Source organism: Phacochoerus africanus, chromosome 5, assembly GCF_016906955.1.
Source record: "Phacochoerus africanus isolate WHEZ1 chromosome 5, ROS_Pafr_v1, whole genome shotgun sequence".
Lineage (NCBI taxonomy): Eukaryota > Metazoa > Chordata > Mammalia > Artiodactyla > Suidae > Phacochoerus > Phacochoerus africanus.
The window spans coordinates 59,058,210-59,074,088 of record NC_062548.1 but is presented as its reverse complement, the minus strand read 5'-3'; the positions used below and the strand labels follow the sequence as shown (position 1 = coordinate 59,074,088).

Sequence of the window (15,879 nt, the reverse complement as noted above, 5' to 3'; positions counted from 1 at the left end):
GTGGAAACCTCCATATGCCACAGGTGTGGCCCTAAAAAGCAAAAAAAAAAAAAAAAAAAAAATTTCCCTACTGCTAAATTATCCATATGTTGAGTGAGGCTAAAAATGTTATCCTAATAAAACAAACATAGACATGATTGCCCACGAGGCCAGTGGGATGAAGTTAAAAATATAGTACTTGTCCAGAGATTATCAGTCAGCGTTTTTTGAAGTTTGTACATTTTAGATTTTTTGTTTTAACCATTTCATTGTGTTGATACATCAGTAATGTCATGTCCTATCTGATATCATAAACTGTTTCCTTTGGAGTTCCTGTTGTGGCTCAGTGGGAATGAATTTGACTAGCCTCCATGAGGATGCAGGTTGAATCCCTGGCCTTGCTCAGTGGGTTGAGGATCCAGCATTGCCGTGAACTGTGGTCGAGTTGATAGATGTGGCTCAGATCTGGCATTCCTGTGGTTGTGGTGCAGGTTGGTGGCTCCAGCTTTCATTCGACCCCTAGCCTGAGAACCTCCATATGCTGTGGGTGCAGCCCTAAAAAGAGAAAAAGTTTACTTTGATGGTCACCTATCTGAGACCAAGTTGCAAGATTTTCACACTTTTGCTGACTCTTTCCCTGCCATCCAGCTTCACCTTGACAAGCATGTCTGACCACTCCAGTGCATTAGAGATCAGTGACTGTGTGGAGTAATGACAAGCCTACTGACTATGATTGGGTACGTTAGAGAGTGTACAGTGGCTTGACCAGTATAGATGCTGAATTCAGTCCATTTTCTCCATCTAGCCATGTGTCCCAGTGATTGATTTTGGCCTCAAAACCGAAATCCTTCTCTTTCTTAACTTGCTCTTCACACATCATCTTCCAATGGCAAGTGCTGACAAGGACAGATGTCGCCTTCCCTGCAACGTGGTTCTTGGCTAAACTCCCCTCCTCTTAGCTTACGAGCCCTGCCTTGGGAGAAACTGTTTGCAATGTGCCTAGGCCTCTGCTGGATCCCGGCAGTTGCTTGGTCGAAGAGCTGGGACCCTTTCCCCATATGCCAGTTGGTGAGCATAATCAGTGGTTGTGCACCGTAGGTGTCTTGATCAGATGCTTCATTTTGGCCAGGGTTTTTACTCTCCTGCTTCCTAGGCAAGTCACTATATCCATAAACTTGGCTGAACGAGTCCATTTTTCTTTTTTCTTCCCTGATCCAAAACACTTTCCAGCAGATTTTTCATATATATTAAGAAATCAGTAAGTAAACTGCTGCTTGTAGAATTTTGCCTCTAAAGCAAAAGGATCCTTCCAAAAATGTAATGTAAATGCAACCTGTTGCATTCTTAAGGAAAAGCCATTCTTCTGGGTGCTGTGGGTGCTGCGGTGCACCAGTCCCTGCTAGATGCTGCCTGAGGTCCCCATTGCTTTTGCATGTGTACACCCCCACACACCCACACACACCCTGCAGCTCTGATGGCCCTGGAGGGTCTGTAGGTTCCTAAATGGTATTCTAACTGGATCCGAGTGCTATTTCCCCCACATACACACACCCTGCCCTGGTGTTTGCAGATGAATCAGGGGGAAAAGGTTCACTCACCTCCATGTTATCTGCCTTCTGCCTACAAGCTGAAACTCAGGGCTGAGGAGGCCCCTCTGAATTTCAGAGTTTGATGAAACAGATTTTCTAGAGTTGCTTCATGGTCCTTCTTCTCCCTGGACAGGCCACACGTGTGCTTTGCCTGACAGAGCCCAGTCCCCAGGGCTGTTTTGGATTCTGGTTTGACTCCTTAGAAAAGACCAAGAATCTGGTTCATATCATTGTTCTCCAATCTTTCAATCTTCTTACTCAGTAAAAAGTTCTCTGACATGTGAAATAAACACATGTTCTATGGTCCTATAATTTAGATGCATGACAAAGCTTATATAAGTATAGGAATTTTCAAAGAGTGAGATGAAAAAGACTCCAAATGGAAGTTCTCATGTTTTCTTCCTGTATCCGGGTGTGCTGTCTTCCACTCCAACCGGTGGGCCTGAGAGGTCTCACGTTGAGAGAACCTCGGTGCCTCTCAGGTGAAGGCGTGGGGGGAGCGGGGGGTGGGGACAAAGCAGGGATGCTATCTATCTACAGGGATGGTTGAAAGTGTTTTTGCCTTCAACCCTCAAAATCTGCCTGGATGGCCTTGGACGTGTAGGTGAATTCCAGATTCAGGGAAAGGTGTGTTTTTCATGATGGAGTTCTAGCCAGAACAAAATGGCTCACGCTATATTGCACTGTTTTTCATAAAAGTTAGTAAATTGGATTTCCTCCTCTTGTTCTTTTCCTTTGTAACATGGCATGAATGAGCACAACAAACTGCTATCTGAGAAGGGTCCTCTGCTCTGGCATGTTTTATCCAAGTGGCAAAATGATGTTTTGGGGGGAGGGGGCAGAGAGTAACATATGCCACAACTTGGTGGCGGTGGAAATGATTTGCTCTAGGGAGATCATCTGGATGACCTAGGAAAAGGATTCTTTCACGCAGGTTGTGTATGTTGTGGTTGCAGCATGTGGTCTGAGTCCATTGTGGAAAGCAAGCACATGTGTAGTTTGGTGAACCGTTTTGTGCCTCAGGGTCTCCATTTGTTAATTAGGTGACCAAACTATAGAGGAGGCCCCAGTCCTGTTTTTGGTAATGGCTCTTCTTCCTCCTCCTCGTGTTCCCCCTGCATTCTTGCTTCTTCTTTGTCTCCTCGTCTACTTCACCCGAAGTCCCTGGTAACTCCCTAGACAGTGAAGGAGGGCTCTGGGATGTGGGGGGTGATGAGGGTAGCGTCCTCTTCGCCTAAATGGAGAGAAGGAGCAGCACTCATCACTTTGGGCAAGTTGTGGTTCCTACTTAAAGTACAGACAAATATTTTTAGATGGTTTCCTGGTCAGGGTGGCAGACCCTGGACCCTGCCTATCTGCCCTTCTTGATCTGCTCTCTGCAGTTTCTTTCATCAAACAGCCTTGGGCGAGCCCTTCCAGTTTTGGGGGTTTTTTTCCCTTTAATTCTTAAAATTTCTTAAAGTATAGTTGATTTACAATGTCTGCCTTTAAAAAAAAATACATATTTTTTTCTGCTTTTTAGGGCCGCAACCACATCATGTAGAGGTTCCGAGACTAGGGGTCAAATCAGAGCTGTAGCTGCTGGCCTACACCACAGCCACAGCAACGCCGGATCCTTAACCCACTGAGCAAGGCCAGGGATCGAACCCGAAACCCCATGGCTCCTAGTTAGATTCATTTCCACTGCACCACAGTGGGAACTCCTAAAAATTTTTTTCTTGAAGCGTAGTTGAATAGCCTAAACTTATTACTTATGTACTTATTTGTGGGGCAAGGATATCTCATCTGCCTTCCCAAAGTCTCCACCTTTTTTCCTACTGGGAAATTTCAAGGACATGTAATTGCTTTTCCAGAACATATGTGTTAGTAATTATTTGCCCTCATGATCCATTCCAAAAGGAGAATGGTCATAGAACCTAATAAATCACATATGCTTTGCAACATTTATATATAAATATTCCGGTCCCCAAATTAAAAATTTTAATGCACAGCACTAGCTAAAGCACACACACTTACACACATGCTTACACCAAAAAGCTGTTATCATCCACATTTCTTGTAGTCAAGATGAGAAGAGGAAATTGTCTTTTCCTAGGAAGATGCTAGTATCTCCTCTATCCTCAACTCTTGTTGGGAGTTACCTTATTTTATAGTACCTCTTACTCAAATTTAGTTCTCTCTCAAAGACATGGTTTATAAATAGCAGTTTGGGAGTTCATGGTGGCTCAGTGGGTTGAGGACCCACTGTCGTCTCTGTGAGGATGCGAGTTCAGTCCCTGGCCTCACTCAGTGGGTGAAGGGACTAGCATTGCAGTAAGCTGCAGCATAGGTTGCAGGTGTGGCTTGGAAACCTATGGCATTGCTGTGGCTATGCCATAGGTTTCAGCTGCAGCTCCAATTCGGCCCCTAGCCTGGAAACTTCCATAGGCCATGAAAGAAACAAAAAAATTTTCCAGCTTAAACTTCCAAAAAGAGAGTGTCATGTTTTTGACCGTGAGATATTGTAGGTGTACAATAACTATGCTATTCTAGTGAGTACATGTTATCCATTGGACATTCTTGGACATGGTGGCCACTTTCCATAGGTCTGTGATTCAGTAACATCAGAAAATATCACAAAGGAAGTACATTTCAAAAAGAATAAAAGCTATGATTTTGTAAACTATTTTACCACCTGAACATGTTTTTTCCTGAAAGGAAAAAATACCCTCCACAGAGCCCTCCCATCAGCTTTGAGAGAAAGGGCCATGATCCTGTCACCCCAAAGAGTGACCTGAGAGACTTCACCAGACATCCACTTGACATGCGTTCACTATCGAGATTTTCCTGTGTCGAGAACAACAGACTTTTTATGACCAATGAGAACTATGGAGTCTCAACTGAGTGCACAGTTTGGAAAGTATGAGGCAGACAGTGAGACTTCTAGTATTGCTATAATAGAAATGCTGATTAAGTGTATCCTTTCTTTCACAGATGCTAAAATGCCAATTCCCAGGGAATTTGAGATAATATATATTTCAAGCACCAATAAGTGCCATACTTTCTAAGAGGTCAAAATTCTTTGAGGCAATATATCCTTTTTGTAGCCCTACAATAAATAGAAAAAGTAATAAATATGAGTTTCCTGAGATGTGGAAAAATGTGCATTTCTTAGAATGACAGAAAATGTGAATCCTTCTGCATGGTTCAGAAGTTGAAACCATCACAGCTGAACATTAGGGTGTTTTCATTTTCTAGAGACATGCATACCACTATCCAAACATTCTACTATACCTTTAAAGGAGCCAAATGAGCACTCTCATTTAATACTAAGCAGCAGGTACAAATATGCTAGAGGATGTAATCGAAATATTGCCCAAAAGTGTCTCATTTGTGGGAATCCCCATGTGTTTGATAATACGGCTGCTTTCATTGCAAAATAAGCCAACCTCATAAACCTAATACAAGCTCTTCTGTGCAGAATCACTTGGCTACCTGCCAGCTAGCAAACAGGTGTCAGATACTTCTCTGCTACTTCATTTCATCATGGATCCCACTTGCCATAGGCCTCCCTATGTCATGTTTCCAAAGGAAAGAAGTCACTTTGAGTATAGGAACTTGTCCTACCCTAAAATGAAGCATGAGACCCCTGAGACCATTGGACTGAATGTCAACTGAAACTGGACAAATAGTTTCCCTCATTCGATGTCCACAGAGTTTGGCTCCTTTTCCAAATTTGTCATTCTCTCAACTGTGAGTCAGAGCTCAAGCTAGTGAAAACGTAGAAAGGAAAGCATTTTGCAGGGTTTCATGGGGAATCAAATGCTTTTACTTTAGGGGTAATTAGCCAATACACAAGAATGTTGTCAGGGTGTGGGGGCCACTGGTGTCAAGCCTCCTTCACTGTCAGTTTGCTGTGTGGCTTGGGATCTGCTCAGGGCCTGCCTCTGGGTGGCTGGCTCAGGATTGGGTTTGAGGTCCCTCTGTGTTCTTGGTGGAGCACTGGGTGCCTTTCTGTGGCCCTCATGGATCTGTGTGCAGGTGAAGGAGGCTGACACCAGTGGCCCCCACACCCTGAGAACACCTTTGTGTATTGGTTAGTTACTCCTTAAAGAGAAGAATTGGATTCTTGCACATCAGTGTGAGAGTCTGGAAGGAGCACATCGGGGACTGCATCCTGGAGGAGCATGCCAGTGGTATTGTCCTGAAGGAGGCCATCCGTGTGCGTATCGTTGAGGATGCCACCAGTGGCATGGCCTCAAGGCTGGTTCTTTGTCTCGACCGGACCTGTCCGTTCAAACTTGCTAGCCACCTGTGTTGGAAGGCATGGCTCCTTTGGGTCTTGGGCCATTGGCTTTGTCAGTGGTGATAGGCTTGTGCTAGTGGCTGGAAACCCGGCTCTCCTCAGATCTGCCTCCGAGGTTTGCAAGTTGGCCAGCACACTGGGTCCCAAGATAACTTCCCCAGCAGGGTCCTCCCCGGTCTCCATGGCCTCCATGGCCTGTTTGACCATTGAAGATGGGGACGTTAAGTCCATCTCCAATCCCGAGGCACTATGGCAGGGGTCTTTGGAGGTCCGAGCCAGACACATTTCCCAGGGTTTCCTCCTGGTCATTGGTGCACTCGGACTGGGCCCCGAGAAAGTCCCCACCGGCAGGATTCTGCCCCTGTGTTTGCATGGGGGCTTGGGAGGAGGCGTCCTTCTCTCCTGCCCAGTCAGAGGGGCCTCTGAGGGCTCGTGGCTGACTCCAGGTAGAGGCCTGCCCAGGGCGCCGTGGACTTGACTAGCTGCAGGTGAGGGGGCAGGCAGGGGACTCAGCAGGGTGGGAACGGAAGCTCTTGTTCGCAAGTTCTCTCCCGGGTGGGGCTGAGGTTTTCCCAAGAACTTGGAAACATTGGCTTTGGAGTGTTCCCCGGGTTGCTGGGTGGCTGAGGGGGAAAAAGTAGACCTTGGAAGGGGTGAGGGCTGAGCCCCACTTGGCTTGAGATGTATGGGTTCAAAGGCCTGGTTAGGAGAGCCCCACCTGTGCCTTACCCGCAGCCTCATGATATGTACTTCCAGCATCTGTTGAATGCCGGGACTGAGAAAGGAAAGCTGCCTGGAGGTGTTCACACGGGGCTTCCAATACTTCCAGGATGCTGGATTTTGGATTTCCTTGTGACTGTGGGACTTAGGAAGAGAGTGGTTGGCAGCAAGCCAGGATCGCCGTACAGTCACAGGGATCCAACCCTTATGAATCTGCTCCACCTTTTTACTCAGATGGGCTTTCAAGGTTCTTTTGAGATGTCTTCTATCTGGGACCCTGGGGAAACCCTTTGCAGAGTCCCTCTGCAAGGATCTTTCTGCCCCTGTGTCAGAGATCCTTTCCAGAAAGGTGTCTGGGAGGCTGGCCCTGGAGAGCTCTTGTGAGACCCTACTGAGACCTGGCTCTAGAGCCTCGAGGAACTCCTTGCCAAGCTGGATGGTCATTTGGCATCTCCGCTGGGATCTGACAGGGCTCCTGGCCCTTGTCTTGTATGGGCCCAGGCCACTACGGGCTATGAGAGGAGAGGGCTGCCTGGGTTGTTGTCGGCCCTGTGCCAGATGCATGTCTACCAAGGGGCCCTGAGATGGATTCAGTTCCAGAGACAGTGGGATCCCGAGAAGCAGGCCCCTGTCTTTTTGATTTTCGCTGAGCCTCTTTTGAAGCTGTTGCTTCTGCAGCCAGGGGCATGCCAGAGGCTGCGTTTCCACTGGGGTGAAATAGAGTGCCTTCTTCTGGAATGTTGGGCAATGTAGCCCAAGGGTCCCCAGCTGGGGTGGAGCAGAAGGTGGTCTGAATAGGAGAGACAATGGGAGGAAGGGCTGGGCCTGGGTCCGAGGCGGGGAGAGGGCCTGGGACTGAGGCAAGTTTTGAGTGGAAGGCTGGGGTCAGGCCTCAGGGCAGGGCAAGAAGGAATCCTGGGAAAAACCTCCAGATAGTCTCGGTGGCGTGGGTTCTGGAAAGCCACTAGAGATGCCATAGAATAAAACGGGGGGAGTCTGTAGTTGAAAAGAGCTCCGAGGGACAAAAGCAGTAGCCACCAATGCCTCGCTGTGCAGAGGGGAGACCCCAGAAGAGCTGGCTGTATGTGCACTCGAAGTGGTCCCTCAAGACCTCGGGGTATAAGAACTGCTGAGGACCAGGCAGCAGCTCTGCTTTGTCTTTGATGTTCCCGAACGATGGAAGGGTTGTAGCCTCCTGCTGCCCACTCAGTGATGTCCATCTCATCCCTAAAGAGCTCAGGGGTAGGCTGAGCTCCTTTGTGTTGAAAATGACCCCTCTTTTTCTTGCTCTTTCTGAAACTTTAGGTCCAGCCTCTTGGGGATGAGGATGTCCAGCAGCCTCTGGCTAGGCGGGCTGACAAGCGAGGGGCCGCTCGTCTCTGCCCAGCTGTCTGTGGGGCTTTCCCAGTTGGAGGCCTCCTCTGGTGAGGAGGGCTCTTGCTGGGCCTCCCACTTGGATGAGGTGGGGAAGAACAAGGCCTTGGTGGTCTCCCACCAGCAGGAGAGGAATGCCGTGGGATGGCTGGCGAGGCCAAGACTCCAGATGGCTGGGATGGCAGATGCCCAAAAGGAGTTACCTGGAGGTGAGGACGTTTTTGCGGCAGGACCCTGCAGGATGGTCTTGATGTTGCATTGGTCTTGCGGGTCTGCTGCCAGGATGGAGGCCAGAGGGGTCAGAGGAGCCGGGGAAGCTGATGGGGACATCGTGGGAAGAGCCTCTTGTGCAGGCTCCCTGCACAGCTGCTGGGCTCCAGGGGGCACTGCCTGGCACACCTCGCCAAGGGGGTCCGGACGTGAGTGGTAGTGAAAGCGGCCCCTGTCAGGGCCTCTGCGCAGGTGGCTGCAGGAGACAAGAGGCACAAGCTCTAGGCAGGAGCCAATGGGGCCAGGCAGGGGTAGGCACCTGCGGCCACGGCCCCCCATAGCCCCCACGCGGACTTGACAGTGCACCTGCTGTCCCTCCCCTTGGGGCTTGAGCTGAACCCCACTGCCATGGCTCCCCCTCCCAGGTCAGCCCCAGGCTGCCTGCAGCCCTGGAAGGAAGGAGACCCCAGGAGAGCAAGGAAAGATTCTTTACCTTTGCAGACGTGCCATCAGGCCCCGAACCCGTCCCAGCTGTTGCAGGCAGTCTCTGCAGACTGGAAATCAGGACACTGGGTCATGGTGGTGAAGGCAGGGGCATGAGGGTTTTCCAGGAGGCTGGTCCCTTTAGGGGACACTTTTGGGAGCCTGGCGCCCAAGCCCCAGCATCCAAGGCCACACGAATCCTGACAGTGATGGAGAGGCTCCCAGACAGGTTTCTCATTTGCAAAGTGCTTCCACCTCTCTTAACCTTGGCTGGCCTCACAACGCCCCTGGGGGTGCGGGGGTGGGGGGGCAGTGAGACCTCACAGAGGAATCCCGGCCATGTGAAACCACTTGTTCTCAGTCCAACCTGGAGGGTCCACCTCCCAATCCAAGCACTCGTGGTCCAAGACAGCTCACACGCCCTTGCCAGGTCACATCCTTTCCCAGCCTCCTCCCAGCTTCATTCTGCAAAAGGATCTGGTTCCTGCTTTCTTTTCCTGAGGGTTCTGTTCCCTGCCGCTGGCATCCTTAGAGACCAAGGAGCTGGTCCCTCAGGGCCGGGAGAGATGGAAGCAGACTCTCGGGGCGCACAGGGCTCAACGTGGAAGCTTACCTTTCAAAGCGCTCTTTCTCATGCTCCTCCTCCTCCCTAGCGGCTCCATTTGTTGCTGAGAAACAGGAAAAAAAAAAAAAAAAAAAGGAGGGGCTGGTTCCCACTTCTCTCTCTGGCTTTCTCTTAAGCCTCAGACACTCCAGACACTCCACGTCCAGGCATAATAGGACTTTCTCCATGGAACTCATGGAGCTCTGTGGGTTTTCTTTTCTAAAAAAGTCACTCATTTTTCCAGCGGATACAAGTGTTCTGTGTTCCTTCATTGAAGAACACAGGAAGGCTTTTCTTTGAGATCTACTCTGGATTTCTTGCGTCACTGTTCCTCTGCTCAAGAACAACACCTTGTCAGGTCTCTGCTCCCCGAGGCGGGGCCCCACCCTCTCAGAGGCTCCCAGGGCCTTGGCACTGCCCTCAGATGAGCCCTTGTTCAAGAGCCTTGTTCGTGGCTGGTGAACCAGTGCTCAGGGGCTCGCCCTGTGGCTGAGATGGAACTCTTCGTATCCAGTCCTTGGCCGCTGGTCACTGCATTTGGGACGAGCCCTGGAGGCCTCTCCCCTCCTGGGACACCTGGTCTGAGATCTTTGGCTAGAAATCCCAGCGCCCCCTCTACCCCCTGTCAGGCCTGGCTTGTCCCTAGAGGGATGGGTGTGTTGTTGCATGAGACAAGATGTCCTCTTCGTTTCCATCTCAGGAGTCTCTCTAGTGGCTTCAGAAAAGGGAAAGTCATACTAGAAAAGAGAGACTCATGTGCTCTTGGGTCTGGGCCCCGGGTTCCTTACCTTCCTGATGCTCCCGTGTGTCCTAGGTGGGAGTGAGGACGGATCACTCGTGAGGTAGGGGCATAGTAGGAAGAAGAGCCCCAGTCCACACACCAAGGCGAGGATGGTTTCACCCACCCAGGAAGCGGGCCTGGGGCGCCACCAAGGAGCACCCATATGGTTCCCAGAAGAGTGGAGATTCTTCATCTCCTCGCAAGGCTGTCACAGGAAACAGCAGCCCTGTTACCCTCAGGTAAACTGAACCCTGCGAATGACCTGGCAGTTGGAGCCACAGGCTTCTATCAGAGAACGGCAGCTACCTCACAAGGGTTCTGGAGGGTGGGGGAGGGGACAGGAGAGGAGGAGGCTGGGCCAGCGCCCCTCCCCCACCACCCAGCCCCTCAGCTCTCTCCTTCCAGCCTCTTGGGCCTTGGAGACCTTAATGTTCGGATCATGACACCTGAAAGCCAGGTATTTCCTGGTTCCGCAGGTCTCTTGGAGATCTTGGCTTGAACCCACCTGTTCCCTGGCCTTTGGAAGTCTGATCCTCTCCCAGGCATGTGGCTGGTTCCCAGGGACACATATGTAAAGTGTCAGCATCTCCTCTGTCCACAATTTCATCCTTTTCTCACCTCACCTGTTTACATAGAAGTTGTAGTTCCTCAGCAGATGTCAGTGATACCACACAGGGTTACCAGCTCCTGTTGTACATTAGATCCCGAAACTTTCCTTTCCTGACAGGGTCTGTGTCAGGGAGCAACCGTTAGGGAGTGTCCTTATGGCCCTGGCTCAGCCACTGGTGGGCATTGCGGTGGGCCCTTCCCCCAAGCAAGCGACAGGGAGGGACCACGGGCCCCTCCCCCTCCCCCCTTCCCTCTGGAGAAGCAGAGCCTGAATTTGGACTGAGGCCAGATGGGTTTTTGAGACACGAGTCTGCCATCTTGTCGGTCTGCCAGCTTCCCGCTTCAAGTTGCTGTTCCTGGTCCCAACACCTCGTCTCCGAATTTATGGGCCTGTCGTGCGGCAGACAGAGCAGACTTGGGTTAGGTAGCATCTGTACCCTGTTCCTGGCCTCTTAGGTCCCTCAACCCCTGCCCCTGGCAGCCACCTCTCTGTTTCTACGAGTCTGACTTTTTTCCTTGTAGATGTCACCTGGAAGTGCTAATGGGCCGTTTTTGTCTTTGTCTGGCTTATTTCCCTTGGCAGGATGTCCTTCAGAGCCCTCCACATGGTTGCAAATCTTAAGTCTGTTTTTCCCATGTGGTAAGTTTTTGATGTTCCTCAACCCAGAAATGGAATCTTACTGTATCCTGACTTAATGTTGAGTATTTAAGGTGTGCTTGTTTCCAACCACCTTTGCCATCTTCCCTCAGAATACCTGACACAAAAATTCAAACAAATGATGTGTTCCTTAAAAGTTACACTACTACAAAGATATGGAATTAAACACCTAAATGATATGGTTTGTGGTAGAAGCCTTTATACTTCTGAAGTGCTAAAAGCTTCACCAAGGCTTCTGGGACATTCTGGTCACATGCAAGATTTGATCCCTGACCGGGCAAAGTGGGTTAAGGATTGTCACTGCCGCAGCTGCAGCTTAGGTGACAGTTGTGGCTCAGATCCGATCCTGGCCCAGGAACTCCATATGCTCCAGTGCAGCCAAAAAGAAAACCAAACGAAACAAAACTCAAGTCTTGACCTATTAACAGGTTATAAAGTCAGTTTTTGAAAGATGAAATAAAATGGAATATAAAATATCAGGTAAAGGATAAATATCATAGTATAAGACTTGCTACGTGTAGGCAAAAAAGGTGTTGCAGAGAGCGATGGGGGGTGTGTACCCAAAGTTCACTTGGGCATGTTGTATTTGCAATGCTTATATGCTTCTGAGATGCCAGAAGAAATGCCAAATAGCTGAATATTTGAGATTAGAATTCCAAGGAGACGTCTTGGCTTAATTTATGTATTTACTGACAGCATATAAACTGTATTTTATATCATGAAAATGTACAATTGGGTTTTTTTTAATTTAAAGTGTTTAGCTCCCAAGTCTCTTTACTCCATTTGAGGAACTCTCCTCACTGTCAGAGTTACAGCTGCCAGCAACCTACACCAAACCTCGCAGCAACACTGGATCCTTAACCCACTGAGCAATGCCAGGGATGGAAGTTATAACCTGTCCCTCCTATAAGCTACAAGCAGCAGAGCTCGTAGAAATGAAGAAGAAAATGTTGAAGCAGCAGAATTACTAACAGGTACAACCTTGGCCAGATGGAATAAAGTACTATCCCAGGCTTTAAAACAGTTAGATGATCAACCAGTAGGGCCTGCTGCTGAGACACCCAATACCAAGAGTAAAGGTAAGGACAGCAGAAATTGTCAGAACATTGTCAATCAACATAATTTTTTTTTGGTCTTTTTTTTTGCTATTTCTTTGGGCCGCTCCCACAGCATATGGAGGTTCCCAGGCTAGGGGTTGAATCGGAGCTATAGCCACTGGCCTACGCCAGAGCCACAGCAACGCGGCATCCGAGCCGCCTCTGCAACCTACACCACAGCTCACGGCAACGCCGGATCGTTAACCCACTGAGCAAGGGCAGGGACCGAACCCACAACCTCATGGTTCCTAGTCGGATTTGTTAACCACTGTGCCATGACGGGAACTCCCAACATAATTTTTAAAATTAAAAGAAAAAAACTAAAAGTGTGTAGATTGAAGGAGGCAGCCATTGCCCTGACTCTCACTGTGATCTACATGTGATGCTGCTGAGTACACCAGGCCCCAGCACACCTGGGATGGGAGTTAGCAATGGGATGTCCCCCCAAGATGAGTGAGTTACTCTGCACCCCTGGGTAAGGGGGAAAAAACTCATTCTCCACCAGGATGCTGCTGTCTTGTGGCAAACCTGACCCACCCAGGTACTGGACCCAGAAGAGAAAAACACACTTGAAAAAGGGGAGAAGGTGGAGTCCTGGTCTGGCATATCTTGCCCCATCCATCTCCTTGCACCTGATGGTGCTTCCTCCCCTGACCAACATGTAAGGTATGCACAACCAGGTCTAGTTCCTAAAGCTGCAGCCACATTAGCATCTACTCATCAGGCCACAGGAGTAATTCTTATAGCTGAAGACCTCTCATAAGTTTTTACTAAAAACAAGTTTAGGAAGACGCCAATTTTTTTTTTCTTTGCTTTTTAGGGCTGCACCTGCAGCATATGAAGGTTCCCAGGCTAGGGATCAAATCAGAGTTATAGCAGCCAGCAACCTACACCAAACCTCCCAGCAACACTGGATCCTTAACCCACTGAGCAAGGCCAGGGATGGAACTTACAACCCCATGGTTATTAGTTGGATTTGTTTCCACTGTGCCACAATGGGAACTCCATGGAATACTCCAGTGTTTTAAAGGTAGGGTAGAGGAAAAAGTGTATTACATGAAGTTGAGTTTCAAGAAGGGAGGGGCCAATTGGTCTAATAACTACCAAAAGGTCAAGTAACATGGTTAAAAGGTGCCCCTTGGCAGGAGTTCTCCTTGTGGCTCAGTGGATTACAAACCAACTAGCATCCATGAGGATGCATGTTTGATCCCTGCACTTGTTCAGCTGGTTAAGGATCCCGAGTTGCTGCTTGGTGCAGCTTAGGTCACAGGCACAGGGTGTTGCTGTGGCTGTGGCAAAGGCCAGCAGCTAAAGCTCTGACTCAGTCCCTAGCCTGGGAACTTCCATGTGATGAAGGTGTGGCCCTAAAAATGAAAAAAAAAAAAAAAAGTGTCCATTGGCTATGAAGTTCACTCATGAGAGCAATTTCCATGGAGTGATTGTAGCTGGGTTGAAGTGAGCTGAATTGTGAATAGGTGATGAGGAAATGGGGGGAAAACTGTGTAGAGAACCCCAAGAAATTTGTTCATGAAGAACAAAAAAAATAGTGTGTATCTTGATGGGGATGTATGTGCTGCAAAATGGAGCAGTGGAGAGGGAGAGACTACTCCAAGGCTGCAGTGAGGATGAACTAGCTGAAAATGTGATCTTCCTTGCATATTAGGACAATTAACCCTTTTTCTACATGTTGTAAAGCAGATCTCCTATGGTTTTTCTTTTTTCGGGCCACACCTGTGGCATACGGAAGTTCCCAGGCTAGAGGTCAAATCAGAGCTGCAACTGCTGGCCTAGGCCACACTCACGGCTATGCCAGATCCAAGCCAAGGTCTGCGACCTAGGCCACAGCTCGAGGCAATGCCGGATCTTTAACCTACTGGGGGAGGCCCGGGAGCAAACCCACATCCTCATGGATACTAGTTGGGTTCTTAAACCACTAAGCCACGACGAGAACTCCTGATCTCCTGTTTTTAACTTCTTTTTTTTTTTTTTATGGTTACCTTTACTTAAATTTAAAACATTTATATGACCAAATTTTTTGCTTTCTTACCTTTATAATTTCCAGGTTTTCTGTTACATTTAGTACATTTAGTGAGGTTTCCAAAAAAGGATTTGGATATTTCCAAGTTTAAATCCATCTAGAAAAATTTCTCTATGTGGAATAAGGTAGAGATGTAATGTTATTGACTAGCCTACTCATTCTCCACTAGTGTGAGCTTTATTATCTATTATATGCTCACACACACGCTTTCTTTCTCTCAGATATGTTTCTGGACTCACTGTATCCCAATGACTTATTTGTCCATACCTATGCCCAAATATTTAAAAACACATATCTTGTAGATTTATGTCTTTATAGATAGTCAAGCAAGTCTCCTAGTGTTATTCTCTTTTGTTATTTTAACTTAAAAACTAACTTAGGGAGAACTGACATTTTACCAAGCCCTCCCATTCAGGAATATAATTTGTCTTTCCGGTTACCCTAATTTTCTTTTACTCCCTCCATAAAGCTTTTAGTTTTTTTTATACAGTTCTTGCACATTTACTGATACATTTAATAAGTAAACTTGCCTCTGGTAGCCTTCTGGTATCTAATTGGATTTGGGGATAGAACTTCAAATAGCCAGAATAATGGATAGCATGTCCATCAGCTCTCTTCCTTAAATATGATTATCTCTTAGGTAGGGTTTTTTTTTTTTTTTTGTCTGTTTTCCTTTTTTGTCTTTTTAGGGCCTCACCTGCGGCATATGCAAGTTTCCAGGCTAGGGGTTGAACCACTGGGCTACACCACAGCCACAGCAATGCCAGATCTGCACTGTGTCTGCGACCTACACCACAGCTCATGGCATTGCCAGATCCTTAACCCACTGAGCAAGGCAGGGATCAAACTCGAGTCCTCATGGATAGTAGTCAGATTCATCACTGCTGAGCCATGATGGGAACTCCAACTTAGGTAGGATCTCTATGAGAGCTGGATAAAAGTCAATTTCACAGGGCTGTGGACTGCTGATTCTCTACAGTGACAGATACATATGTTCTAGAAATAAGAGTTATTTTAACATGAAAGTAAGGAGGTCTAATATGTGTTCTCACCTGAATGAAAAGTCACTCTACTTCCACATGATGAATATCTGGCAAAAGAAGCCAGGATATTTTGCATAAAGTAACTTGCAATCAAGTCCAGCATTTGCCTAAGTGTTCTCCAGAGACCCTAAGAATATGGAATTACTATTTCATATAATGAAGGTGGCAAAACTGGTTTGAGTATTTTAAGGTTCAACATTATCAGCACCTAAACCTGAAAACATCAAAGAAATACATCAGAGGAGTTCCCATCATGGCTCAGTAGTTAATGAACCCGACTAGGATCCAAGAGGACATGGATTTGATCCCTGGCCCTGCTCAGTGAGTTGAAGATCCGGTGTTGTTGTGAGCTGCAGTGTGGGTCGCCGATGCGCCTCGGATCCTGTGTTGCTGTGGTTGTGGTGTAGGT

At 48.1% G+C, this 15,879-nt stretch overlaps 2 long non-coding RNA genes across 2 annotated transcripts in view; one reads left to right on the top strand and one right to left on the bottom strand.

The window, feature by feature from the left end:
- LOC125127823 (uncharacterized) overlaps window positions 1-15,879 on the top strand; it is a 28,581-nt gene that overhangs the window by 11,750 nt on the left and 952 nt on the right. The window contains exons 2-4 of the long non-coding RNA XR_007135072.1: window positions 7,879-8,156; window positions 10,059-10,264; window positions 11,218-11,274. This is a non-coding gene — a long non-coding RNA (uncharacterized LOC125127823). The remainder of the gene's footprint in view (window positions 1-7,878; window positions 8,157-10,058; window positions 10,265-11,217; window positions 11,275-15,879) is intronic.
- Window positions 1,283-9,301, bottom strand: LOC125127824 (uncharacterized). The gene is made up of 3 exons (XR_007135073.1): window positions 8,651-9,301; window positions 8,151-8,413; window positions 1,283-2,802 (listed from the first exon to the last, which is right to left on the bottom strand). It is a non-coding gene; the product is annotated as an uncharacterized LOC125127824 (long non-coding RNA).